This window comes from Poecilia latipinna, unplaced genomic scaffold (assembly GCF_001443285.1).
Source record: "Poecilia latipinna isolate Pla-1442-1.1 unplaced genomic scaffold, P_latipinna-1.0 Scaffold957, whole genome shotgun sequence".
In the NCBI taxonomy this organism is placed as follows: domain Eukaryota; kingdom Metazoa; phylum Chordata; class Actinopteri; order Cyprinodontiformes; family Poeciliidae; genus Poecilia; species Poecilia latipinna.
This window is the reverse complement of record NW_015113573.1, coordinates 86798-108720: the sequence shown is the minus strand read 5'-3', so window position 1 is coordinate 108720 and position 21923 is coordinate 86798. Positions and strand designations below refer to the sequence as shown.

The 21923-nt window shown below is 41.1% G+C and overlaps 1 protein-coding gene and 1 long non-coding RNA gene across 7 annotated transcripts in view; one reads left to right on the top strand and one right to left on the bottom strand.

The window, feature by feature from the left end:
* znf521 (zinc finger protein 521) overlaps positions 1-21923 on the bottom strand; it is a 121946-nt gene that overhangs the window by 28920 nt on the left and 71103 nt on the right. The gene's annotated exons all lie outside the window — the stretch shown is intronic.
* On the top strand, positions 2403-13627 carry LOC106958032 (uncharacterized). Its single transcript, XR_001427078.1, has 4 exons — positions 2403-2913; positions 4206-4335; positions 7657-7795; positions 11345-13627. It is a non-coding gene; the product is annotated as an uncharacterized LOC106958032 (long non-coding RNA).

Genomic DNA, 21923 nt, shown 5'->3' with positions numbered 1-21923 from the left:
CTCTTACTTTTTAATCAACTTGATGATGTCTCTAGCACTCTGACTGTTCAGAGGAGTTAGATCTAGTGTTGGCACAAGAGACACCGAAGATCTTGTTTTATTAGTTCCAAGCACTGATAAAATATCCGGCACATGAAACATGGTATAATAAACCATCAAATTGCGATACTGCACTCTTTAGTGCTACAATGCTAACAACATGTTAAAATGCAACCGGATGCCATGCGACTGCTGGATTACAGACGCATAAATCCAAGTCCATTTCAAAAACTCTACCAATAACATTTAAAGATTTCACAACTGTAAACTGTGCACTTTTATTTGGAGCAACCCGCTGACTCAGATTTCTAGAAAAAGTGCTCCTCTCCACTGTGTCAATAAAAGTGCTTGACACTCTGCCACAGGGCCAGACCGTGCACCATCAAACTCCTGGCAGAGCCCATCACTGCAGGTCTGAGGGCAGGGTGGATACCTCAGGGGCTCATCCAGGGTTTATCCCCAGGTCTCCACAGCCCACTGCCCACCACAGAGGCCCTGGGTACCGGGAGCATGTATACATAATCAAGCTAAACAGCTGTGCGTGGCCATGTCCAAGAAGAAAGTTTATTGTGCGTGTGCTATTTGCCAAATTAGGTAGAATGAAGCAACTTAAAAACCAGACAATAGCAACCATAAATGTAAAACATCTTATTTGTAATCATTTTTATATTTTTACAGCAGGATGTACGGCCATTATTGCAATCTTTTTTTTCACTGTCAATTTATTAGTACATTTGTATTTTCCTTTTTAGTGTTCGCAGTAAGGCTTTTAGACAAAGTAATGGCATCTGTAAAGAAAAAAAAAAATAGCTGCCATCACAGTTTCTTTGGCTTCGATTTGATGGTGAGTGCATGTGACAACTGGATCCTTAAACCCCCAGAAAAAAAAAAAAAAAAAAAAAGGAAATTGAAACATTTCCTGCAGTGATGGAAGAAACATTGAGAAAGTATATACACACTGAACTTTTATATCATAGTGCCTTTTTGCCAGATTTTCCCTTACATCATTTCTCAATAACATAAGTATACATTTTCTACCGAGCTTCTGATAATATGTTTACTGCATGGAAACAAGCGGCAAGCACCATACATCGCTGTGTTCTCGCAGACATCTCTGCTTGACAGGCAAAAACCTATCAAAGTAGTTCAAAAGGGAGCGAGTCAGTGTTGTGTTTGTTGCGATCATGTATTTGACAGATGAGTTACTCTGTACCCTACATGTGCATCTGAGTGTAGCACCAGGTATCAGCGAAAGGTGGGGACTGGGGGGAGGAGGCGCAGGGGAGGGTAGCGCGAGTGCATTCATGCAGCCGTGCAAGAGGATCGCTGTTCTCTTTGATCGCCACTGTTTGCCTATCTGTGTTAGGATGTGCACACTGGAGGTCAAGTTCGCCGCAGCTTACGCCGGACCCACTCCTCCACCATATGCGCAGCCCTCATTTGACCCCTGTACACAATGCCGTCCCTTTAGAGACCTGGCCTGTTTCATTATGCAGATAACTCCGCACCTGCATGACTGACCTTGTGCGAGCGAATGTCTATGTTTGTGTCTGTAAGCAGGTGCATGAGGCCAAAGCGGAGGCAGGAAGTTGAAATACTTCAATTTTAAAGGACAAGCCTGGTGATTTTGACAATCAGAATTGAAAAAGAAAAAAAAAATAGTGGTACTTGGTCGTATTTCAAATGAAATGGTATATGGAGCAGAATAATCACTGGCACGTGTCACTGATAGCGTGAACTTTGTGGCCCATTCTTAGTTTCTCTCGACATATTCACCATGTTTTACACTTACACTTAAGCAGCATATACTTCTGATGAGTTTTAGACATAAACTTTTACACAGATTAACGTTAAAAAGTTCTAATTTGGAACTACATTTTTTTCTGACTGAAGAAGCATAAAATATAGACAATTGTTGAAATATATTTGAATCATAAAGCATTTAAATCTTGTTCTTTTTTGAGAGGTGAGAGGTGGACTGAATGTGAGGATTTAGGCATGCAGAAGGGTACCAGATGACATATTGAATGCTGGTACTCAATATTCATCAGGAAGGTACAAAATGTCAATGGGGCGGATGTGGATTGATGCATCATATTGGCATAAAATCCCACGACTGACAGATCCATGTTTATGCTGGAAAGTATGAAATGCAGAGGCACAGCAGACAGACGAACTACAACCAAAACTACAGCTGTAAGAAACAATGAAAAGGTAAATGAACAGAACTTGATGTCATGTGGAGGCAATTATTGATTATATATATATATATATATATATATATATATATATATAACAAAAAACAATTATACTAGTGAATTTAAATTCTAGATAATTCCAGCAAATCTAACAAGCAACAATTAATGGACAGAGAACAAGCATTCAGATAAAGTTAGTCTAAGTGATTGCAGAGCAGGTTATGCTGTGTTCGGCCGCTGATGCAGCCTTCAGGACTGGGTTTGTATTCCGCAAAGTAGCAGAGGCTGAATCAGGCTGGCAGCCTGTTTCTTAGTGAGAGCCAAGGGAGGAAGTCAGCTTCCTCACCCCTATAGCTGCCTCATTGGGCTGAGGTCACTTCCTTTTGCCCCCCCAGCCCTTCTCCAGGCCTGCCCAATCAGCAAGGCCCTGTGTGGGCCCCCACCCCTCTTAGAGCACCGTGCAGACTCTGGATATAGTTACAAGGCCACGGGGGACTGTCAGTTCTCTCTCCCTTTCTTTCGCTATCCTCCCCTCTCCCTCCTCCCATTCTGTTTTTCTGAGTCTCCCGGGTGTTCTTCGCTGCCACCACCCTGTCCCCCTGCACTCCTAAGAAAATCCTTTAGATGAGAACTGCTCCTGCGTCTGCTCCCTCTAAGCATCCCTGACACCAGCAAAGTAAGCCCATCTGCATATCCACAGGGTCTCGCGTTCCTGGGGCTCATGGTTTATGTATTTCACAGCTCCTTAAAACACAAACGCCTAATATCTCTCCCATGTGGAGGACAGGAGAGGGAGAGGGGAAAACTACTTTCACAAAGAATGGCCTCTATTTCTCTGTGCTGTTTACTTTTTTATCCAGCCAGAGAACTGCGTGCTGTTGAAGGTTGTTTGGGAAGCAGGGTCTTGCGGATCTGGCTCCTGTAGTTTAGCAGAGTAAAAATTGATGCAGGCAGAGTTTACTGAGCATGGTGTGTTAACTTTAGCTCAAGTATTCACAGTGCTTGAACTTTTTGAAATTAAAGCAACCCGTTGTAGTTCTTGCTCTGTGTTTTTGGTTAGTCCACTGCCTTTTGGGTGAACTCGAGGCTTTTACAGCATCTAACATGTGGATTTCCTCCTGTCATTGCAAATATAGATTTTTTTTAATTTATTCAAATCACAGCTCAAAACACTTCAACCCATCTACAGTTAACATTAGCAACACTTTTTTTTTTTAAAAAAAGAGCAAGGCAATATTTCGAAATATAAAAGCTATAAAAAAAAGTTTGTTTTAGTATTGACAATTATGACAACAGGTGAAATAATTCATGGCATATAATTTATTTTGTACAGAACTGTAAAGGTTGAAATAACTATCTAATGATGAGTAACAGACTAAAAATAAAGTAACCAAAGGTAACCTTAATTTAAGACGACAGTGTGTAATTAAGTACAATGCAGGGGCATTGTTTAATTAAAAAAAATAAATAAATCTCCCTCATCTTATTCTGTTCCAAAGTCATCACTGTCCCTCACTACTTTTAAACAATTCTGCTGAGAAGCAGTTTGAATTAGAGCGCTTCGTTTTCCACGAGAAAAATCTGATACTTAGATTTACTCTCCTCTCTGGGGCACAGTGAACGCTTCTCTGAAGCTCACTATTAGAGGGACCCCAGTTGCTTGTGCGTCGCCAGAGTAGATGATATTAAGGACATCAATCTGGGCACTTCTTCTTGCAGAGAGTAATGAGCAAACAAGTGGGGGAACAAATTGAGAATATTTAGTAGACTTGAATGGGCTGTTTCAGAGAAGCGGAGAGGGAGCAGACGTAGCGATCAAAGCTTGTCCTCTCAAACTAACAGGCCAAAGCGCGGCTGAGTATCTAAAATGTCAAACGTTGCAATAAAAGGAAAGGAATACCTGCTTTGGATGAGCATGTTTTATGAGGAACTCCGCCTTTGCCTCACCATCTGTCTCCTACTTTTCAGCCTGATGTTGGAGTTATGTGTTAATAAACCAACAAGAACTGCTGTTCAGCAGACTCACTGCTGTACACACAAGCCACTGCAGGATGCTGGATGGCAGCAGAAGAGAAAGCTTCGGGCCTGTAAACAGTAGGTGGGTTTACTTCGTCTTCTCTCCACGGGAACTATCCATTAACTGATAATGGGGGGAAAATCTGCGTGATTAAGGCCCAGGGAATTATGGGTGAATACAAATTGACTCCACCTCCGTGTGGTGCGCTCTCTTGAGGTAGAAGCACTGCTCATAAGGCAAGAGCTCATTTCAGAAGTACTATGTGGCCCATTAAGGACCGGGGAAATGCAGAGTATGGGGGTGGGAAGGTGGTAGGTGGGAACTCAGAGGGATGGACTCCCCCTGGACCAAAACTGATTGGAGAACTGGTGCCTACGGGAGAACATTTTTAATACCGTCTTCCTGCCTCCACAGTTTAAGAGGAGCAAAGAGAATCAAGTTAGAGATTTTTTTTTTTTCATTGTCTTGCAAAACTATCCGCACACATTCAACTTGTTCTCAGTTTGTAAGTTTGCAAGCAGCAGAGTCATGTTATTTTGACTGTTTTATGTGGAAGCACAACACAAAGTGGGGCATTTTTTTAAGTGGAACAACAAAAATAAATAAAATAATTTTTATTAATTATAAATAATAATTTAAAAGGTCTGGTGTATTCAGTCCACTTTACTTTGACACCTCTACATAAAGGTGGTTATTAGAGAACAATAGAGAACAAACTGAATGCATTTATATAGCAGGGAGAGGAATCCTGGTCAGTGTTTAAGAAAGGATGGACAGAGCAAAATGGAAGGGGCAAAACTGGAAGAAAAGCAATTTTAGGTCACAAAAGATTAAGGTTTGGACGACACCCTTGCAGCAGAATGACATTAAACTTACAGCTCATGTTGCATTTCTTTATATCCAACCATAATAATTTTCTAGTATCAATACTTCTGCGTACTTGTGACATATTAAGTAAAATGTCCTAATTTACAAAATGTATGACAATATCATTATATAACATAAAGAGGAAGGGATATGTGTTGATGCGTCAACTCATAAAAGTGAAAATACTGGAGAATGCTGGAGGACGACTGCACCAGGAAAGGATAAGCTTTAGTGCCGTAAAGACGGAGGACGTAAAATGCATTTTCTGTTCTGCGAGAGGAAGGTACAGATAAGGTAACCCAGGTCGTGAAGCTCTCATGATCCTCTCCCAACTTTGGATTATTTCCAACCTGCAGAGGGAGAAGGAGGGGTGAGGCTGTGACATGTCAGCAGTGACGCCCTCACACAGCAAGAGCAGAGGATTGTGGGGGAACGAGACTCTGAGACAATGTCAGCTCTGATGCATGGCAGCTCGTTGGAGGTGCTAATCAGAGCAGGGCTAGGCCCCTGCTAGGATCAGGCGCGCTCTGCCTACATTAACCGCTTCACAGCTCCCCTGGCTACCAGGCCAGAGGCAGAAACACCAAAGTGACAGGTTTTTGTGTTGAGATAAACATGCGTAACGCTTCAACGACTGTTACAAAGGGTTTAGCCAAGTAGAACACCTTTTGGATTTCACAAAACATGAGGGACAAAATCATGAGGACACTTTCTCCTTTTTCCACAAACATACCAAGTAAATTTATATATTTTTTCTATATAGACAGCATTCATCTTTGTCCACCCTATCTTCTCTTTTAAACAACTAAAGACTATTCAATCTCACAATTGACATAAGAGATAAATTCAGATTTGTTTTAAACAAGTTTAGAAAACAAACCAAACAAATACCACATGTAACATATTAAAGTAACTTTCCATTAGAACGCAATGAATTATAGAATTACTACAGCCCTTTTGGCTTGTTTTCCATTGGTCAAGTCAAATGGTGGTGATGTGTTTTTATTTTAAATATTGTACCAACACTTCTTAATTTAAACAAACATGTACCCTCTCTTTTTTGTTAATGTTTGTCTATTTATTTATCACAAACAGAGCTAATGTATATAGTTGTCCAGTGTTTCAAACTGAACATGTCTCTGCATTGCACATTCAACAACTATGCACTTTTTCTATGACAGGAAGTAGCACGAAAAGCACCGGAACGTAACTGACGCGGCGATGCTGTGGGCTCTCACAAGGCAAATCTGTCCAGCCTCCATGCGGCAAACAATGCGACTTATTTCCTCTAAAGTTTTGGAACGAAAACCGTTTCCTTAGGTGATAATCAGTAACAACGTAGTAATGGTGTCAGTGTGTCACTGTTTGCTGGCATGCAGATGTTATGAACGAGGACAGGAAGACATAAGCACTGTTAAATTTACTGTAAGTGTTAGGAAATAAACAGAGATCTGTTCTCTACAAATATGTTTCATCAATATATTTAATATTTCTCTTAAGTAAATATAAAGCATTATGTTTTTTTTTATTTTTTCTTGGCTTAATTTGAAACAATTTACGTGCGTGCATGTGTGTCTGAGTAAAGACTAATGGGTCAGCCAATTTTTTTTTATTTTTAAAATGTATTTATTCTATTATTTAGTTTACCAAAGTTCTAGTTGCACTTCAAAAAAACCTAACAATAAAAAAAAAAAATTCTTGGGTTAAACAATAGTAATAAAATCTGCAGCAGTTCACATATTTTGTCAAAACAATAGAGACAGAAAAGTAAATGAATGTGGAAAATTCAAAATCCTATAAAACATTTGGAAATTCCTGTCTTTTTCTCTTAACTAATGTTTAAATCTGGCTCATTTTTTTCATTTCTGTCACAGTCACAAGAGTCCACTGATTTTAATGATCTTAAAATTTATTTAATTTTAATTAATTTTATTATTTCATGTGTTTGATCTCGAGATAGATAGTTGTCTCGACAAATAGTTGTAAACACATGAAAAAGAATTCTGTTTATATTGGTGAGAGTAAAGTGACGATGAATTTAATATCAGCAATAATATTGATAATAATTTTCTTCTAGTGTGTCTTAAAAGATAACACCTTTTTAAAATTATTTTAGTTGATGAAGCACTTCAATTTTTATTGTTTTATGAAAACACAATTACTACTTTATTTTGAAAAAGATCAAACTATTTCTTTTTGACAAAAGAAGATAAAAAAATAGGAGACTGAAATATAAACGGCAATCATCCAAACAAAAAATAACTCTTGTTAAGGTGGAGGGTCCTGGAAAACTTTCTTCTCTAAAGGAGAGTTCTGTCAAAAGGTTCACTGGTCTAAGCAGTCATTAGAAATCAAACCTTTTGAAAACATTTTTATCTCTTTTACATGAGCACTAAAAGTGTCTGTGAAATTTACATTTTAGAATTATTGTAAAAACTTTTTCATACCATGAGTGCTGAAAGAGCTCCCACAAAACGGCACAGCTGTTCAAGCTCACTCAACTCATTGTTCCTTTCTCCTTCGGATCTATTCTAGAAATTGAGACATCGTTCTACTTGGCATGCTGAGATCGATTTTCAGGTCACATGCAGGAGGACAGAGGGAAGAGAAGACGCAAAAAAAAAAAATAAAAAAAAACGGCTGGGAAGAGACTTGTGAGTCACTTCCTATTTAGGTGGGACAGCTAATTTTTTTAGATTTTTAGCTGACATCCAACACATGATTTACCGTCTGCTATGTTATCAAACTGTGGCTTAACTTGTCAGAAAAAATTTACTCTTATCGCTACTATTGTATTATGTGTTAAAATATATCTTAAGTGTGTTTCATATTGCTCAGAAATTGGTTTTACTTGTCATCCAACAAGTATGCTTGCAAATGAACGTAAATGATTATAATTTCAGTTCCTGATGACAAAAAATTGGTTGCATTTTGAGTCCAATTTCCATCCCGGTTTATCACTCCTGGGTGGCAACCTTAATGTTTACTTAATTATGCACACGAGGAAGACGAGGTTAGACTTGGAAATGAACTGGCAAGTATACTTACAAATGTTACGTTTTTCACAGATAACAGGCTTTTAACAGCACAAAAAAACAATGTGGTGTCTAGTTTGAAGAGCTTTAAAAATATGCTTTACCCTAAAATCTACTAGAATATGCAAATGAATGCATAAAAAATATATTATTTTCTCAGCATTTCAGATTTTTCTCCAAAAGCAAACATAGATGATAATTCTGTTCATTGAGCTTGAAGATATATTTTTTTGGAATTTTATAAAAAAAAATATATGTTTGTGTTTGTTTTACAAACAGGCTCAAAATTATGAAGGGATTGTTAATCTCAATATATTCAAGGAATTCAGTATGCGACTGGGCCAGACTTTGACCACTAGATGGTGGTAGAGTACTTCCAACATGATCCCCAGAATGTGTTAAATATGCATTTACTTGCACAAGTCAGATTTACATATCCCACCTTAGCTGTGTGACGATTTCAGGCAAATTCGGAACAATAATGTCTGCTAATGATCGCTGTAGGACCATTAGGGGGAGCTAAAGCTAGGGATAGCCTTGAAGAAGAAATCCAGCTGTAGAACTTGATATTACAACTTGCACTGGTGTTTGCAGCTTTAAACCTCCCGTCCTAAGTCACCAAATCATTTTTTATGCTTAAACTGGAAAAAACACAAAACAACTAAAACATTTGACAAGTTGTACAGTGCGTAGGTCACTGTAGCTGTAGAGAGAAAAAAAAATGAGAAGGGAGAGATCCAGAACAACAAAGGTGAGAGGCAAATACGTGCTAACGAATGATATGTAGGCGCAGCAGCTGCAGGCAGGTACGGAGGTCCATTGGGGACAAACAATGCAGGCTGCCTGAGATGGATTGCATGGAGTGCTGGACCCCCTACAGCCACACACAAAAAATACCACTACACTGAAATGCTCTAATTTGCTCCACATACATACCTATTCTAAACTACAGGGCCTGTTTGTGTTCAGGAGGAAGTAAAGGTCAAGCCTCTTTGCCCTGACTTTCTAAGACTGGATAAAAGTTGGTGTACAAAGTAAGGATTACAAACAAGCAGGGAAACAATAAAACTTTCAGGAGCTTTTAAAAAAAAAGAAACGAGGCAGTACTTTAATTTAGATCTCTTAAGAGTGAGTGGCCTGAATGTAAAATGTTAATTATGGGCACATGCTGGACTTTTTTCTTCTTCTTCTCGTTTTTTTTTTTTTTTTTTTTTAACATCTTCTTTCTGCAAGCCTCACTGTGGCATTGTCAGGCTGAAGTATGAGGGGTCTTTGGGGTTCACGGTCCACACAAAAGAGCAAGGAAGGAGAGTGTTGAGGAACGGCCCCTTGGCTGGGCTCGCGGCATGGAACACTGTACAATTAGCCAGCCCCTGCGTTCTGCCGGCTTATAATTATCAGTGCTTGCCTTAATTGACTCCCTTAGCCTGATGCAAAGGGACCCCCCCCGCACCCTCCACTTGCCCCCCTTTCTTTAAAACCCTTTCTCCCCCCTGCTAGATGCGGGCCGCCAAGCGCCATGCCAGGCTCTCCAAAGTCATTTAGAGAAGCGCTCATATTTTCGACACAAAAAAGGGGGAACATTTGGTGAGAGAGAATTCATCATCAGGTGTCTAGAGGTTTTCCTTAATAGAAAAGCTGAGTCCCACTGAGCGCGCTCCGTGTAGCGGCCAGCCACGCATGCTCAGGACCAGCAAGCCGCCATTCGCAGCGGGCCACAAGACATTAACATAATTTTATATAACACAGGCACCCGCACTGGAAATTTAATACATCTCAGCAAATACGAGACAGCCGTTTTGCATAATTTTTTTTTCTTCTCTTTCTTCCCTTGCATTCACTCTTCCTCCTGGCTCTATCTTGTCCTCCTTCCACGGATCTCTCCCGTACTCAATCCTCGACCTGCCTCCGTCTCGCTCTTGCTGCCACTCTGCTTTGCCCCCTCCTCTTCTTACACCGCCACCCCTCTTTCCTCACCCCATGGCGCTGCTCTCACTAGGAGAGGGGAAGTTCATTACCTCAGCTAAATCAGAATTAGTCCCTTCATTTTGACGGGGCGAACTTCATTAGAAAGGCCCTTCCTTAATCCAGCAGGGAGAACTGATGAATCTACATGGGGGCAATAATTTGCTTCACACAGCACATTCAGCCACTTCCTCCGACACCATCTTCCCCCCTTTTCTTCTCGCCGCCTTTCTGGCTTTTTGTTCTTATGGCTACATTTTATTAGGTCTTGAACAACAACAACAACAAAAATGACTGCGAAAGGAAAACACCTGCATATAATTAACTAATGGCAGCAGAGATGGGGTAAAGAATGAGGTCTGCAGTTTGGAATGTCCCGTCTCCCAACAGACTTTAAGGATCTCTGGAGCAGCGTTAGTTATCTTGGCTGACACTTAAACATAAGCAGAACGAACACAGATGAGAGCAAGCTGGGTCTGTGGGCTTTAAGGAACGATTCAATCTGGTGTTTCAAGCGCCGAGTTTCTTAACACATAAAGTGCCTTTCGAAGAGTATTTATACCCCTTTGTTCATATCCTTGCAACTTTTCCACTTTCTGTATTTTACACAGATATTATAAGATCGATCCTAACAAACTTAGACATATATATAAGGAAATAGATTCATGGTTTTCAACAATTCTGATCAAATTAAATTTATAACAAGGTGTGCATTTGTATTAATCCACCCTTTACTTTGTTGCCCCCGAATAAAATAAGTATGGCACATTAATGTGAGAAGCAATCAAAGAGGCTCATTGCATTTCTGGAGAGCACCAGAGATTCATGCCTGAAATCAACAACAAAACAACTCCTTAACGTGCAAATCACAAGTCTGTCATTTATGGCAGAGTAGGGGGAAAAAAACAGTCACTGATGGAAACTTATAAGGCGTAAAGGAAATGAAAGTTTGGTCACAGAAATGTGAAAAAACAACAACAAAAAACAGAGTTACTGGTAATTATTTTAAGTGTTTTATTTTAGTCTATCACATAAAACAGCATAAAAAAGCAGTCTGGTGTGTGATTTTAATGGTTCAAAATGTGAATAAATTCAAGAGGGGCGAGCGTAGAGGCACATGCAAGAGAAAAATCTAAATCTGAGCCATGCTACACTACATCTTCCTTTCATGCTTTCTCTGTGTTTTTCTTTTTTTTTTTTTGGTTTTCTTTTTCTTCATATAGAAAGAAAATGTTTTGCAAGCTTCTCTGCAGACACAGAGCTCCAACAGTGGTTTAGATTCTCGCAACAAAGTAGAGAGCGAAGAGATGTGAATCAGGACAGACAGCCCCTGACTGCCATACCACAGCGCCTGGTGTCAAACAGATGTGCAACTTGGCAGCTATGCTCCCCAGAAAACAGAGAACCCATGGATTTCAGGGTGGTTTTTAGTCGTGCTACCCTCCCCATCTTTCAGCACTCCTCCTGTCCCCCCAAACAGTCTGAACTCCCCCACACTGTGCCCCTGCAGTCACCCTCCCTCATCACCTCCACACAGGGGTCCCCTGACAGGTAATCTTGTCCCTCGAATGTGAAATCTCCGACAGCGATGCCCCGCGCTTTTACCCCCTGCCTCCTCGGCTGATGGGTAAATTGGAATGGCGCACCCTGCTGGCGCGGAGAGCTCTGAACAGACAGCAGTACACACACGCTGGGGCGCCCCCCTCACGCGCTTCTGTCTAATATAGTGGACATGCACACTCGTTTTCGAGCCGCGATATCTATGCACAGACACATGTCCATGCATGTATGTGCGCCGGGGAACACAAAAAGCCAAACGCTCCAAAGCTTTAGGTAAACCACATACGCAGCCTCATAAACACAAATACGTACAGACGCTCTGTGGGTTCAGTCTCATCTGCATACAGATTGGATACAAAATAAAAAAAAAAGGCACAGATACTGAGCTGAGTCAATATATGTTGAAATTTAAATAAGCATCATCTGAAATGGCTCAGCTTGTGTCCTTTTTCCAGAAACTGCACCTGATTTGCGTTGCCATGGTTTCTATTATGTGTACACCGTTGGGGAGAAGAGACAAAATAGATGAAAAAGTAGAAACTAGAGAATAGATGTGCATGTTTTTTTGGCGCCCCATGCGTGGATATGGTAAGCACTACTAACTCTGACGTTTATAACAAGGACACTGTAGCATCAATTTATTACTAAGAGAGGAGGTTTGTTTTTTTTTCTTTGAATCAGCCATGGTTTCTAAGAGGCTTGCCATGGCTGTCCAAAACTTTGCCACCCTCTCTCTCTGCAGTCAATGTTATGAAGCGTGCATCTATGGTTGAGTCCACCCTCAAATCGCAGGGACATCCTAAATAGTCGGTGTGACCTAACGGGGCTAAAGATCACTGCAGCAGAAGCCACAGAGGCCTCCCTGTCAAAGACGGTGCATTTGCGGTGGGATGGGGGAGGCAGGGGTGAAGAGAAGCCAGAGGGAGTGAGCCGGAGACATGACATACATTTCATTATGTTTAAACCAACTGTGGGTTCAACTCAGAGCCTTGGATTTCCAGCCCTGTCTCAGAGGATGGAGTAAGTGGAGGTGTAAGAGAATAGTGTTTTACAAAAAACACAATAGGTAGGTGGACAAAGGCAGGCAGCTGGACTAATTGCTCAGGAGCTTGTAGGGATATTTTTCTAAGTACCTCTGTTTGAAGCACAACTGACAAGATATTTGTGGAAAATGTCACCATAGAAAAGATAATAAGACGTAAAGTGTGATAGCACTAAAAACAAATAAATGTTTTTTGTGGGGGGTTTTTTTTCTCCATAAAATAGGCACATATACGTATTAAGACACAGTGAACTTCTCCACTTTTATCCAAAGACAAACCTCTATCGTCATCTTTCTAAAATAATGGCTTATGTCACTCTCAGCACCTTTTTCTTTCCAATAGATGATTTAGACAATTGAAAAAAAATATATTTTTGGCGAAAAATGACTTAGGCCATAATTTTAGGAAGGTGATGGTAAGTGGCCTAATGCTACAGAAATCAGTAAACAATTTTAAATTGTATGCAGAATTACAAATGCACATTTAAAAGAAATGTTTAAAAAAAAGGTGTAGTATGCTTCTTCTCTTTTGCCTCTTTACCAAAATGATATTCAATGAAACTATCTTCAGCAGCTCACCTGTTTATTACTGCATGGTAGTATAAATTCATCTGTGAAGATTTAAGAGGTTTGTCACAGAACATTAGAGAACAAACTGCACCATTAAGACTAAGGAACATAGAAGATGGGTTAGGAATAGAGATGGGGATAATGGTTAGGCTATAAAACAACATCACACAGTATTTTGAAAATCAACATGACATCCATAAGTTGTAAACAAATCTAGCCTTTATGTAAGAAAAGAGAAACAAAGACATTTTTGAAAGAATGCCATAAAAAGTCTCAGTTGCAATAAACTATGCAGGTCACGTGGTTTCAATCAATGGAAATAGATGGTCTGGACAAAAGAGACTGAATTTGAACTTTTTGGCACATTAACTTATCAGCCCCGGTGAAACACGGTGGTAGCAGCATAAGGTTTTTGTGATGCTTTTCTTCAACAGGGGCTGGGAGTCAGGTCAAACTTAATGGGATGGTAAATGGAGCTAAATACAACGCAATCCCAACAAATAAAACTCAAAATTAAAATAAATTAAAGGCTGCCAAAGGTGTGAGACTATCAGCCAGAGATGCACTTTAAAGTTTGTTATAATAACCTCATAAAGTATGAAAAGATTAAAGGGGTGTGGATGCTCTTCAAATTAAGCAACTTTTTTTTTACTTCAAAAAAGTTCAAATGTTGATGCTTTAAATGGCATTTCTTTGAACAAGCAAACGCAATCATAGAATGACGACAGACTGGAGAGCATTACTGATTTCAAGGATGTCAGCAGGAAGCTTTTACAACGAAAGTTCTTCAGGAACCACGACAACTTATGATTGTCAAAAGATGGTCCCAAAAGGAGCCTCTGGAATGGACAAAAGTGAGCGTGCTCCGACCAGGGTTAGGTTGAGGTGAAATGCCCATTCTGACTGAGGGTTAAGGGACTCTACAGCCTGACTTTTTGCCCAGAGCTTCTCAGCTCTGAGGGTTGTTCGTCTTCGCAGAGCAGCTGAAAGGAAAGATTTGCTGTCACTGCTGCTACATAATCAAACAAAATATGCACTTTTATGTAAAAATAAATGCATATTGTTAATTCCTTGGTGTGTTGTGACAATGGCTATAGGATTACAAAACACTGCTATTGTTGCTCGCTTGGGGGGAGCCCCAGCTCATTAAGCTTCAAACACATCATAAGTTTTGATTATTCCATCTACTTCATTCTCTTAATATAGTGACAAACTCCCGCTATTTTGTTGCCAATCTCCTTCCAGCTGTCACATCCTTTGAAAGATCACAAAAGCCTTTCAAACACGCTTGTGATACGTCGTCAGATTCACCAGACGTCGCTTGATTCCCCCATTGAATTTGTAGGATTAACTTGCGGAAGAAAACGTCTCATATTTCTTAACCGGTTGCTGTGTCTGACATCAGAGCATATGAGATTCTAGCGCACTGGTATTGTCCAGGGGAGGGAACCCTCACTCTAACCGTCAGCGCTCCACCAAGTGGGACAGAGATGATTAAAACACACCATGGCTGTGACTGACAGACTCCCTGCCGCTTCCAGAAGATGACATGTCTCCAAGTCGCTCAGAGAAACAACTCCTCTAATTTTAACTCCGACTGTAACACCGACCCCCACTGTCAAAACCAACAAAAAACAGCCATGCTGAGATTCTTAACCATAGTAAAAAGTGATAACAACCAAACAGAGAAATAAGTTTAAAAAAAAACAACAACGGAGAGGGAGGAGACAAAAGGGCTGAGAAGGTGCCATTTCCCTCCGGTGCACACAAACAGCAGGAACCTGTGAGCTTGTGACAACACCTTCAAACATTTCTGTTACTTTCACAGAAATATCTGATGCTGATGCTCCAGTGTGATGCTTCTGCAGCAGTCTTCTCCCAGCGCACGTTCGACTTGGCAACATCTTGCTTGCCAAAAAGAGAAAAAGAAAATAAAAAAAAGAAAACACACACACAGAGACACACACACACACACCTAACTGACTGTGTTTGACATTTGTCATGACAGGAATACAGTGAAAGGAGGAAAGAAAAGGGGGGAATGAGAGGTGGGAGTAGAGGAAGGAAAATGGAGGAGTGGCAGAGGATGATCGATGTGTGAAATTGCTGGTGTGAAAGAAATCATTTGGCCCTTCTCCGCTGGTTGGTTGCAACTACTCCCCGTTATTTCTCGACGAGGAGGACGGAGCAGTAGTTCCTTGTTATTGTCACGTTGTCTGGCAAGCTTGGGGTCGTGTACTAAATGATTCACAGAAAAAACTGAATCTTTTACATTGGCGTCAGCGATTCAGCCAGGCGCCCTTGTGGGGGAATTCTTTTTGTGTGTTTTTATTGAAGTCTGCACTGAGCGCGCCCAAAAGCTCTGACAGGGGGCCCCCGAGGGCGCTTGTCTTCACCTCCAAATCATAAGATGGAGAGACGAAGCTCCCTCTGTGCTCTAAATTATACCCCTCGAAACCCCCTCTTGCACACAGAGTTGCAACCCTGCCTTCCCTGACCCCTCCTCCCTCTTCCCCCCCAAAATAAAACAGAAGCAGAGAAGAAAGGCCCTCAGTAACACAGTCCCAGTGGAAGGGGCTCCCACGATTGCACTGAACTGCTGGAACAGCTGACAGACTCGATGCGGCAGGTCTGTTCCCTGCGGTCTGTCAGACTTGGTGCTACAGCCTGATGGTTAGTACTTCTTGATGTGGCTTCGTTGCTTGCCCCTTATATAGCACACCCCTCCACCGACCCGAGGAAGAACCGTGGCTCTACCTCACGGCTCCCCTTTATGTTTCATAATCTCTTACTTTAGTCCCAGATAAGTACAAGACCTGTGTGAGGCTCCTGGCACGCTCAAAGGAAGTAAAGGGGAGCAGAAAGGGTTGTGAAGGGGGTTGGTGTAATTTGAGAAGTGGGCACAGCTGCACAAACAGAGGTATCGTGGAATTTCTGCCTGCATGATGGAATTGACTTTGCATGAATCGCCCCCCAAATTAGCCCATTTTCCACATGTCTCCATGAATATGACAACTAATCCAGTATCATGGGTATAATGCTGGAGCTGGAGCTGGAGCAGCAAAGCCAGCCCAGCGTAGCTTGTGTGTCTTTTCTCGAGCTGTGAAATTCTCCCTCTCTGGCCCTTCTTGGCTAAAGACCTCATCCAAGTCCTGCTGCCTGACCTGTCAAAAGCAGGCCCCCTTCCCTCTCAAATGCCCAAACAAAATAAACCAACAACCGCTGGCAGGGTCAGAGGGCAGCTGCTCTGGGTGCTTGGACTCTGGTGTGCCCTCAGATTGGTGGAAAGGGCAGCGAGTAAAAAGGGAATCTTTTCAAAGTTAAATCTCCAGCTGATGGCTTAGAGCTCAACACCCCACAGTTTGTTTCTCTCACTGCTGTCAGGAGTTTTGCCTGAGCCATTTGGAAGGATTAGAAAAAGTGGGGGAAGAGGGAAATTCGACTGGGCAGAGCGTGTGTACTGCAGGATCTGAGTGATGGCTCCAAGACCCCTTGGAGAGTGATAAACCTTTGACCTTGACAGCCCCCTGTGGTGACCCCTGACCTCTGGCTCTGTGCCACAGAATCAGGAAGACAGGTGCAGGCAGGAGAGTGACCACATCCCCATCATCTTGGCCGAAATTTCACTCAACTGACCTACAGTAGCTGTCCTGATGGCCTGGACCGAGAAAGCTATGCTTGTATAACACCTTATAAAACTACTCCTGGAACTTTTTCTGCATTTTATAATGTTGCCACGACAAAGTTGAACGTATTTTACTGGAATTTTAGGTGACACACCTACAAAATACAGCACATCATTGTGAAATGGAAGAAAAGGAAAACATAGTTTTAAAAAAGTATGCTAAGCATCTGAAAAAGTGTGGCACGCATTTGCAGTCACACGCTCCGAGTCAACACTTTGCAAAACCCCTTTGTTTCAATTATAGTTGGAAGTTTGTCGGGGTATGTCTCTACAAGGTTTCCACACAAAAAGTTAATATTTCTACCTGTTTTTTGTCAGATACTTTCAATTATATCTGAGTTTGTAGTTTAACTGGGTTTTCAATCTTCTTTGATCTACACCAATTATTCTTAGTTCTTTTCCTCAGGGCCCCACATTCCTTCATGTTTTCAATGCATCTTTGCCCCAGCACACATGACTCAAAGAACCGCATTGTCTTCTCAGCATGTCATCAAGTGCTGCAGAAGCTTAATAACTGCCATGCATTTATGTCAAATGTGCTGCAGTAAGGAAACACTTAAAACGAGGGATAGGGTGAGTTAGTTCAGTTAGGACAGTGGGCCCTGAGTTCCAGAATAGAGAACCTTTGTTTTAAACCACTGCAATGTTGATGTTGTTTGAAGGCGGTGCCACTGTATTCCTTGGTCTTCATAACTTCTTCAGACTTGTGAGGTCTTCATAGAACAGGTGGATTTATGCTGAGGTTCAATTACGCACAAGTGAACATTATCTACAAATCTACTTCTGAAGTCAAACTATTGCACTGGATTTTATTTAGATGTAGTAACTGACGTTCAAGGAGAAGAAATTGGTTTTTGAAGGCCTGGTCATTTAAACAAGCCACGACAATACTAGAAATATTTGGCAGGTATACCTTAAACAAAGATGCAATTCTAATAATCGCAACCGAAAACTTCAAAACTAAGAAAATGTTTTAGAGAACAGCACAAACAAAGTGCTTAGTGAAAAGATTAGTTATATATATATATATATATATATATATATATATATTTTTTTTTACATAACTAAAACAGAGCTGTGCATAGAGTAGAGGCATGATGACGCATCATGAGTTTTTCTTAGCTAAAGCAGGCACGAGCACCAAGGTCGTGCCAGTCCATCTTTCTACAGATTCCTCTCCACTCCCCAGGCACTTCCCTCATGTATTTGGCCCAGTGATTCAGTGCCTTGCATTAAGAGCAATTCACCTGCCTCCAGCATCCCAGCGGCACAAGACCCCTGGGGAAACCAGGTGGAGCATAAAAAAGTTCCACATATGGTAAAGTCAAGCTGCTCGGAGGCTGCTGAGTGTCTGCTGTGGGGATAGAGGCTCCTAAAAGGCCCAGCTGGTACTTGGAAAAGGGCTTCTGCATTACTACACCTCAGTGTCTGCTTGGGCTCCCCTTTGGAAAAGTGTTGGCCAGCGCACATGACCAGCCATTTTAGATTTCTCTCTCTACCCCCGCCTCATCCCTCGCTCACTCCCGTCTTCCAACTGGTTCTGTATCCAATTGAACATTTGGTCCTCCACTGCTGGTTAATCAAATTCCTCCATCTGGCCCCCTATCCCTGTGGAACACAAAAGGTGCAGCCTGAGCCCCCGTCCAAGTGCATATTGGGAGGGAGGAGGGGAATGGAGACAGGGACTGCCTACCTAACTTACACAGCCCAGTCAACTAGATCAGGTAGGGAGCATGAGGCCAGGCCTGATCGTTCTGGGCAAACAGGAACAGCTTGGGACTGAGTATCAGGGCCCTGCTGTTCATATAGAGCTGAGGGACGTCAGTCGGTTCATACAACAGTAGGAGGGTTTTATGAGCTAATACCTCCACATACACTGTAGAATACAGAATGAAGTGCACTCTAAGTATTACAGAGTACAACAGAAGGCATATTGTTGTCTTTCAATCTCCATGGCACTAGAGGGTGCTGCTCTTCAGAAACTCTTTGAGAACAAAGACGAAAAAGGAAGAAAGAGAGGGTGGAAAAGGAAGCGTTTCAATTAAAAGCTGCAAATTTGCTTGTTGTCTTACGCTGATTCTTTGAGTTCAAAGTAGTGTCTGTAACTAAGCCTCTCGTCTGATCAGAAAGAGCTATCTTAAGATATCACACAAAGCCTGCACTGATCCATTAGTCCCCCAGAGAGGCTACACAGCCATCATAAAATATTGCCTTAATGCCATGTTTGCCAGAGAAGACCTTTCAAGAAGCAATCCTGCCTCACAAAGTTAAATGAATTTCAAAGTCAAGTCACTTAATCGCAATGCTTCCTTTAGAAGGTTGCCATCTTCTTGCACTTTGCTCTGATTCAACAAGAAGGATGAGCCAGTGCGAGGGCAGAAGCATCAACCAAGCCTCAGATGCAGAAACATGTGGTATTTCAAGTACCATTTCTGCTCTTTCGTAACATTCATTGTATGATTCCTATTCATGTCCGACAATCCCTTCCCCTGCCAGGTGGCAAAACATGTGTCAATAATTAAACTGCTTTTACGTAACAGGATACAGAAACACAATGCAATTTGCTCCCCATATTTCATTTGGCCTTTATCAAAACACATGAGAGAGCATAATTAATCAAACCACTGGAATATGTGAACGGCAATTTCCACTTAATGGCACTTACATGGATTGGGTCCCTTAAGCACCGTGTTCTGTCTGCCAGACGAACTAGTTTCAATTTTATCTCCGTACTTTTGACAATAAAAGTCCGAGCCGACGCTAAACAACACGGTGTGACATCATGAAGGCTGCTTCAGAGCATCGAAATGTGATCATGCGGGCACCAGTGACATGCTGAACTGAAGTCAGAAGCGAAATGATGCATGCTTGGAGTTCAGAAATAAATATTCTTTTAATGATCTTGCCTTGACCTCAAACCCAAATGTAAGCTCTGTATTCACTTAACCACAGGAGGCTAACCACCTCCCAGCCGGGGACAGGAAGATGATCATTCGCTGCTTTTAGTGGCTTTCTGTGAGAAGATGGTCCTCGTCTAAATGGCACCCATGTCCCTAAAAGTGTTTCTCTCTCACCCACCTCTCTTTCTTTCCCCCGAGCTCTCCAAAGACTCCTCTAAGTGCAGCATCTTGTTTCAGTAATTCAGCCAGGGCAGAGACAGTGGAGAGAGGAAAGTAATCGATTTCTCTCTCATTTGGTTCCTCCTAGACTTTGCTGTAAGGCCTCTTAGGGGAGTTCTGGCCTATTGGACAGGACAATGTTATGGGAAAGGGTGTCATTGTGTTTAAGGTCATCATTACACCAAGGTTTCATTTTGAGTATTTTATTATTATTATTATTACTATTATTGGAGCACGCACCAAGCAGACAAACGTACAACAAGATATCTCCTTGCAGCTCATAACCACATACCTATTTGAATGACAGAGGAAGACATCAGGCGCTACAGCAATATGATCCACTGTGGATACACTCCCAGAAAACTGCTGTTAAGTAGAAGGCTTTTAGAAAGGACCGCAGGTAAACCTTGAGTCTAAAAAGGGCTCAAGATTGCTGAATTATTTAGAGAAAATACCTTTACTGTATGTTTACTATTTTCACGTGGTGATTCACATCATCCCTGTAAAAGAGGATGGAAGAAATGGAAAGCAGGAAGCTAAACAAAGACAAGACTGTGGTTAGGAGTACGTTATGATTTAGTACTACTGCTGGAGCTGGAAGGAGCCAGAACATCATCATGCTTCAATATGTGGTTCCAATTACCTTACACTATCTTTGTTTTCTTAGCAATGTGTTTTGGTAATATTTGATCAATGTGATGTTGGCAATCATTAAAAAGATTTTTAATGAAATTAACTAGTTTTGTTATCACTCGCATAAATAACGGCATTCCTTCTTAACAAAAAAAAAAAGTTGTGATACATAAATCTGTCTTATTGTAAAACATAATTTAAGACAAGATCGTAATTTTAAAACACCATGTTATGTTTTGTCACAGTGAAGTCTGTCTTGCGAAGCAACTCGGTCGGGCTATCTAGCTATCTAGTTCCGTTAGATATTGCAAGACAGAGCTTCTATTTTAAAAAAATAATCTTCAATTGTCCTTTTTTCTGTTAAGGCAATCTTGGATTCAAACAACCACAAAAACTGCAGTAGATGAGATGGTCAAACTTTGGCTGGGATCTATTTTAGATTTCTTATTGTGAAAATAAGTAATGGAGATTCAGAAAGATTCTACTTTTAAAACAATAAAATGATTTTATTGTGACACAGTTATTGGCTTTCTTAACATAAATGTAATGAATCTAATTGAAAAAGGTTTTTTTTTTTTTTTTTACCACTACCACTAGGTTGCCAAAAAACTGTTATTTAATGGCCCATCATTTAATTTTTTTGAGATACAAATATGACATAATTTGTGGACCTATTTCTTTTAGCCACTTTTAACAATGAGAAAAACAGGAGAACATGATAATTAAGGATAATAAGTGTTTATCTCTAAAATTAAAGAAACTACTGCAAAAAAATAAAATAAAAACATAGCCAGTTGCTGAAGTTTACAAATAACTATAGCCAGAGTAAAACTTCAAAAAGAGCATGTTGCCACCACAGAAGGTGAAGAGGTGTGTAAGAAAGGTAAGAAAAGTTCCCTGTGTGCATTGTTGGAAAATTACGGAGCCCCTAAGGGGACATGGAGAAGAAAAAAAAAGGAAAGAAATCCCGACTTATTATCGCGAGATCCCGACTTATTATCTCGAGATCCCGACTTATTATCTCGAGATCCCGAGAAACTAAGTCAAGATCTCGAGATCCCGACTTATTATCTCGAGATCCCGACTTATTATCTCGAGATCTCGAGATCCCGACTTATTTTCTCGGGATCTCGTGATATTAACTCAGGTTCTCGGGATCTCAAGAGGCTAACTCGTGATCAGGAGTAGGGAAG